Raw genomic sequence first — 7,628 nt, 5'->3', positions numbered from 1 at the left:
TTCCGAGGCAGTATCACTACGGAAGTAGGATTGCCCAACCTTCCTTCCGAGGAGTGGCTGGTGGGTTTGAACCGCCAGCCGTCTGGTTAGCAAGCGTCTTAGCCACTATGCTACCAGAGCTCCTCATTTAATGATAAATTACCTTAATTTTTGTTTATCTAGGAAGAACTTAATTTCTCTCTGACTTTTGTAGAAAATTTTTGCTAAATATAGAATTCTTGATTGACATTTTTCTTTTTCTACCTGGGCTTTGATGATATATCATCATTCTGCCTTTGGCCTCCATAAAAAATCATAGTTTTGTTTAGTAATTTTTGAATGTGATCATTGTTTTTCTCTTACTGCTTTCCAGATTTTCTTTTCATCTTTGACATTTATCAATTTAACCATGATGCAACTAGGTGTATCTCTTTGAGTTTATTCTACTTGGGAGTTTCTTGAGCTTCTTGGTGTTTTTCATAGAATTTGGAAAGTTTTCAGCCATTATTTTTTCAAATTTTTTTCTTTCCCTTTTCTTTTTCTCTTCTTCTGTGACTCCTGTTATGCATACATGGATATGCTTGCTTATGACCTACATTATTCTGATGCTTTGCTCAGTTTTCTTCATTCTTTTTTTTTTTTTTTTTCTGTTCCTCAAACTGGATAGTCTGTATTCACCTATCTTTTCTACCACCTGAAATTTGTTGTTAATATCCTCTAGTGAATTTTTCATTACAATTATTATACTTTCAACTTCACAATTTCCATTAATTGTTCGTTACTGTTTTCATCTCTTTATTGACATTGGATGAGTCATAGTGTTGGTCCCAGGTATAGAAGGAAGTGTCCACGCGGAAAAGGTGCCACAGACTCGACAATGCAAAAGCAAAGGGAAAGTTTATTCAAGCTCCAGCTCGGACCCTCAACCGTCACTGAGGCAGCAGTTCAGGATTGAGAGCTTTGAACAAAGGAAAAGGGGGTCTTCTACCAGGGATGGAGCAGGTACGGGGGAGTTTCAATCAGAAAATTACAGGATTGGTTGTCATTTTTCAAATCGCGTGTTGTCTCTAGTTGATTGGCTCTGTCCTGTGGCCGAGGCTGCAAACTGCCATTTCTAGGAATTTCAAGTTTTTCTGATATTTACTGATTAGTTGTTACTAGGGGGTAGAAAAGGAGGGGAGGGGGTCTTAGGACTCTGTGAGGTAAAGCCCTGAGGCGTGGGGAACGTGCTGGAGTCCCCAGCACTAATGGCTCCTAGTTAAAGAATAATTACCTGGAGGGGAGGAGGTCTCACAATAGTTAGTCATACTTTTCTTTCATTATTTTGCTATTATTACCTTAGTTCTTTTAACATGTTGATAATCGCTGCTTTATATCCTTTGTCTGCTAAATCCAACATTGGGGCCTCTTCAGGAAAATTTTCTATTGGCTATGTTTTTCCCTATATCTGTACATACTTTCTGGTTCTTTTAATACTTCATAATGTTTACTTGAAAAGTAAAATGTTATATATTATACTGTAACAACTTTAGTATTATATCCCTTTTACTCCAAGAGGTTTTTTTTTTTTATTGTTTTCCTTGTTGCTTCTTAATTATTTAATGACTTTCAGGAAAAAATGTGTACATTGTATATGTAATGAGATTGTGGTCGCTGACAGTGAGTTCTCTGCCAGCTTCCTTTCGTGATTTCTTTTTTCTTTTTAAGCCTGGCTTCTTAAGGTTCACCCCTGAGTTGAAATAATTTAATCATCATCCAATGATCACTTAAAAGAGTTCCTTAAATGCTCTATCTAGATATCTTCCATCATTTGCAAAGGGAAAATCTGTAAGAAGTTTTGCCTATAAATCTCAGACCATTTACGAGATAGTCTCAGTTTTCACATCCTGTTCATGCAGGACCTCCAGGTCAGATAGAGATAGAGGACTTTAGCTCTCTTCTTTCCTGGATATGCACATAGTCCTGCATGTGAATGCAGCCCTTCAAAACCAAAACCAAACTCACTGCCATTTGCCTGACTCACAGCAACCCCTCCTTGGGTTTTTGAGGAAGGATCCCTACAGAAGTAGATTGCCCAACCTCCCTTCTGAGGAGAGGCTAGTGGGTTTGAACCACCAGCCTTCTGGTTAGCAGTCAAATGCCTTAGACACTACACCACTAGATCCCAAAAATATGCTTGAGCTTTTCAAAGTCCCATATGGCTATTTAGTCCTCCAGGACTCTTTTTAAAATTTTGGCAAGGTCTTTATTTCCCTAATTGAAATAACAGCCTTAAACAGCTTCAATGTTTCCAGCAGACTGCTATTATTTTCAGTAATGCCCGTAGGACAGGTATTTTTGCACTGTGCTGAACTCTGAGTCAAATCAAATAGCCATAGCATTCTGTAATAAAGATTTTCCACAAAGCTACTAGTTAGGGAAAAAGAAAAAAGAAAAAAAAAGCATTAACTGGACAAAATATTACTGTGAAGTTGGAACTTTTAAGGTAGTTCCAAAGATATAATTGCTTTCTTTTGGCTTCAAGGATAATAGCTTTTCACAGCTACCCCTGGGTACAGAGGAATATGGGAATAACCCAAATTAAACTGCTATAAAACCTGATATATTATCAAGATTTAGTACTTTCTCTCAAAAAAAAAAAAAAAAAAAAAGATGAGTTTCTATTTTATCAATGGCTTTGGTTAATTTACAGAGTTCTGAAATGGTTTATTTGTTTTGCCATCATTAGCATTGTTAGTGTAAATATTGTGTGGAACCTTACCAAACTTCTCACAGTGCCAGTTCACATAGGATCTGGTTTTATTTCTTTTTCTGTATTTTAGTAGTAACACTTTTATTTTATTTTTAAATGTCTACCAGCCAAATTCGTTTAATCTGGCTTAAAAAAAAAAAAAAAGGTCAGGTGTAATGGTACCATATTTGAATAATGCAGCCTTAAATCAGCCACACTCTGGTGATAATGGCATTAGTTTCAGGAGGTTTACTTACACTGTTATTTTGGAAATGATTATTTCTCTTACCACAGAAGCAAGACTATCCAAATAATTGCTTTAATAGTGACTATTAATTGATGTTAGAGAGAGAGTTATTAATTGATATAGTTTTCACCAATAACAGAAAATTTATGAACGAAAGAATACACTGAATAAAAGGAATGAATTGAGCTTGCTAAAATATTATACTATATTGAAGTCAGATCAAGTCAAGATGTGTTTTACAACATATGACAAAACAGTGATTCTGAAACTTCTAATTATTTAAGATTCCCTCAAGGATCTTGTTAAAAATGCAATTTCACAAGAGTCCCACCCTTAAAAGAGTATAATTGTGTACAACTTAACATGAAAGCCCAAGAACTCACTTTTTATCAGGCATTTAAAGCTCTGGTGGTGTGGTGCCTGAGGCATTTGACTGCTAACCTAAGTCTGGCGCTTCAAACCCATAAGCCTCTCCTTAGGAGGAAGGTTGGGCAATCTACTTCCGTTTTGATACTGCCTAAGAAACCCAAGGAGAGGTCGCGATGAGTAGGATCGACTCACTGGCAGTGAGTTTGGTTTTTCGGTTTAAGGTGATCTAACAAATGTGATTTAGGTACCACACTTTGAGATAATGTTCAAGATCTCAGTAAAGACTTCTTGAGGTTGTAAAACTTTTCTTTTACAGTTTGATAACTCGTTTTGTAAATATCATGCACTACAACATTTAAATTTTAAATATAAACATTTAAATTTAAATACAATCATATTTAGAAACTTGAGTTTGCATAAATTTGCAGTTAAAATCGTTTCAACACATTGATCTGATTAAGTTGAACAATTTTGGTAGATAATTACATTGGTTCCAGTTTAAATAATTATAAAAGTGGGTTAGTCAAGTTAATGTATTCTGGTTTCTTAAATGTAAAATAATTTAGGGTTTTATGTATGTCCTTTACCTGGGTAACATTATTAGTTCTACCTTTAGATACTAACTTTGTTTTTGCGTAGTATATGTGAACATAAATATTTAATGGCATTTTGATGATCACAGTGTGTGTCTACAAAAATACATAAAAGAAAACATGTATCAAGTAAATTTCTTATTAAAGTATCAAATAAATATTAGATTGGTATCCTGCCTGTTCATAAAGACTCTACTTTGTTTCATTCCCAAATTTCCTTTTAGACTCATCATCATTTAACCTCATTTATTTCTACTATTTACTTCAGATTTCTTTTAGCATTATTTAATCTTAATTCAAGTTTATTGTAGTTAAATTATTTTTGTTGCTCTATTTTCAGGTAGCAGCAACTCGTGTAAAGAAGAGTTGAAAAATCACTAGTGCTTTGCATTTCATTTGCTTTTATTACCTAGCTCCATATTATCCTTTCTAAGGGAAGCTAGCTAGCACACAAAGCCTGCTATAGAGGCAGACAGGGTGAACTATAGACAGGGATGATTTCTCTTTTGTGATTCAGCAATGTTCACTTTCTTCAACCATTGCAATCTGAAGCTTGGCACTAAAATGTGAACTAAATCAGATTCTCCCCCTTGTAATGTGAACTAAGTACCACCAAGAAAATGAGTTTGGGTAGTAAAGCAAGCTAAAACAGATAAGACCCAAATGAAAGTTATAAAATAACAAAGACTATGCCCAACCTGAGAAAGCCAGCTAGTAAGGAAGGAAAAAATGAAGCTACTGACAAGAAGTGGAGCAAGCTTAAAAGAGATAGGACATTTGATATTTGAAAAAGAAGAAGAAGGTCATCCCTAGAGCTATCATACCAAAACAAACTCACTGCCAACAAGGAGATTCTGACTCATAGCAATCCCCACCGAGTTTCCAAAGCTGTGTGTTTTATGGAAGCAGATTTGCTCATCTTTCTTCCAAGGAGCTGCTGGTGGGTTCAAACCACCAAACTTTTGGTTAGTACCCTTAACCACTACACCACCAGAACTCCTTAGAGCTATCATTATTATTGACATGTTTCCAATTTATTTCTATCTTTTAAATACCCTCTTTTTAGAAACAAACTACATGCATCCTGGTTTTTTGTTTTGTTTTGTTTTGTTTTTTTATAACCAGTATTATCTACCTAAATATTCTTACAACTATCTTCCAACTCTCCATTTTAGGAAAACAAATATGCATAACTAAATGTCATTCTTAAAGGCATATTAGATGTACGAGACATAGTGATGGGATGGGCACAATTGATGAAATTATATAAGATGATAGTTATTTCTTTATTTGTAACATATAATTAGTTCAAAATTCCAATATGGTTTTCTAGAAGAAATGCAAAGTCCTTCCGTGTACATTCTTATTCATAACTCTTTGCTTTTTGGGCAAATGATAAAGCAATAAAACAGCAGATATTTCCCAGACACAGCAGCAGTATTTTTGACCTTTAGAATAAAATCAGGAAATATCATTAATCTTCTCATAGCCTGAGAAACAAAGCCAACAACTCCCCAATGAGGACAGTGTGCTGCTTTCAGGTCCCTTTACATCATAAATTGCCAGAGGAAAATTATGAGTCTCCCTCAGGGAGTTCTGAAACATTTCTGATTTCTGAGAGAGCACACATATGGTTTTTAAAAGCAAAATAATTTTGACCTGCCTGATTCAGCAAACTGGTACTCTCTCAATGGCTGGAAAAACTGTAACCATAGGAGGTACTTTAGAAGACATTTAGTAACTCTAATTATATGTGTCCTTATGACAAGATTTTGTCGTTGTTGGATCACAGGAGAAAGAAAGTAAATTGTCACCACAATATTTAAATTGCTTTGATATTTCTGACTTTTAAAATAAATATACAATAAGTCTATTTCAAATCCTATATGGACAAAAGTTAAGATAAATATCTAAATTAATAAACCACAATGCATGCATTCAATCAAAATTCAAAGTATAGAAATTAATAGGCATTTATTCCTATGACACCCCTGAATCACAACATATTTAAAGTCTCATTTGTATTTGCTTTCAACAATTTTTAGGCTTTATAAAGAAATTAAGCATATTGTTTAATTTGATGAGTTTTTTGTTCTTTTGTTAATCCTAAATGATAGTACTTATCTTGGTAGTGTTACTGGTCTTTGGCTAATAATGACTTTATACTTTCCAAACGCAACATTTCTACTCTCAAAAGATAAAGATTAAAGATTCTTAATTATTATTAATAATTAATAATAATAATAAAAGTGCTAAAAATTCTGAAAATATTAATTCTGAAAGCATTTCCAAAATTGTTTTGTGGAACAGCAATTTTCCTTATTTAAAGAACATTCTGAGATATTCTTTAAAAAGGAGAATTCATATATGAGCATAAGTTCCAATGAGTTTAGGAAAAGGAAATAGAGATAAATTTACTTTCTTACATTTCTATTGCTCCTTTTGGTCCTATTATTTTCATATTGATGTAGCTCAAAATCTGCCCTTCCTCTTGCATATTCCCTGCCCTCCAAACTCATGTGCACACACACAAACACATAAACACACACACACACACGACTTATTAATACATGACATAATACATGACTTATTATCAAATATTTACTGAACTGTACTGTATGCAAGTCATGTTGCTGTTATCATGTGCCGTCAAGTCAGACCCCACTCATAGAGACCCTTCCTTGGGTTTGCAAGGTGATATCACTACAGAAGTAAATTGCTCAACCTTCTTCCAAGGAGTGGCTGGTGGGTTTGAACTTCCATCTTTCTGGTTAGCAGGTAAGTGCCTATGCATTATGCTACCAGTTCCAAGTAAGTCTTGTTCACCTTCTATTTCTGATCCTCATTATCTGATTAAATTTCAATGTTTTTCTTGATAAATTCATACTGTAAGTTAAACAACAGTTCTTTAATGGTTGAGCATCTGTTACATACTGTATTAGGAGTTATTTCCTAATATATAGGAATTTTAACATGGATTTTGCCCTAAAGTGTCTATATTTTTTTAAAAAATCCATAAATATTTGCAATATAAAATATAAAACAATGACTGCTATAGTTGAGGTACCAATAAAGGCAAGGGAATAAAAATTACTATTTCAGATAGGATCATCATACTTTAGTGGAGGGTAATTTAAACATCTTTTCACTAGAGTGCATAGATGGAAATCAGTCTTTACACAATATTCTAGTTACCAAAATTTACCCCTTAAATTCTACGTACATATTAACAAAACAAGTTAACATCAGATATCTAGCATTAAACTATCTGAAATTTTTGTTTTTTTGTTTAACCAACATTTCATTTAGATTTGAGTCTTTAGAACTTTGTCTCTCTTTATGGATAGATGAAGTGTCACCTTACCCAAATTTTTTATCTTTGTGCTTGAATGATCCAGATTATCTGATGTCATTTACTCACATTATCAATAAATATTTAAGTTGATATCACTTCAGTTTAAATCAAGAAGTTATTATTCAAAGTCTATATTTTAAATAAGAAAAACTGGTGCCAAATTTTCAAGGGAAAAAAAAAATGATTGCCTTATTTATTTAATGTTGTTATAACAGAAATATCATGAGTGGATGACCATAACAAACAGAAATTTATTCTCTCACAGTTGGGAGCTCTGGTAGCATAGTGGCTAAGGCACTTGACTGCTAACCAGAAGGCTAGTGGTTCAAACCCACCAGCCACTCCTCGGAAGGA

This window comes from Orycteropus afer, unplaced genomic scaffold (assembly GCF_000298275.1).
Source record: "Orycteropus afer afer isolate SDZICR_OR568_19922 unplaced genomic scaffold, OryAfe1.0 scaffold00391, whole genome shotgun sequence".
Lineage (NCBI taxonomy): Eukaryota > Metazoa > Chordata > Mammalia > Tubulidentata > Orycteropodidae > Orycteropus > Orycteropus afer.
The sequence above is the reverse complement of the archived record's forward strand: the minus strand, read 5'-3'. Positions refer to the sequence as shown.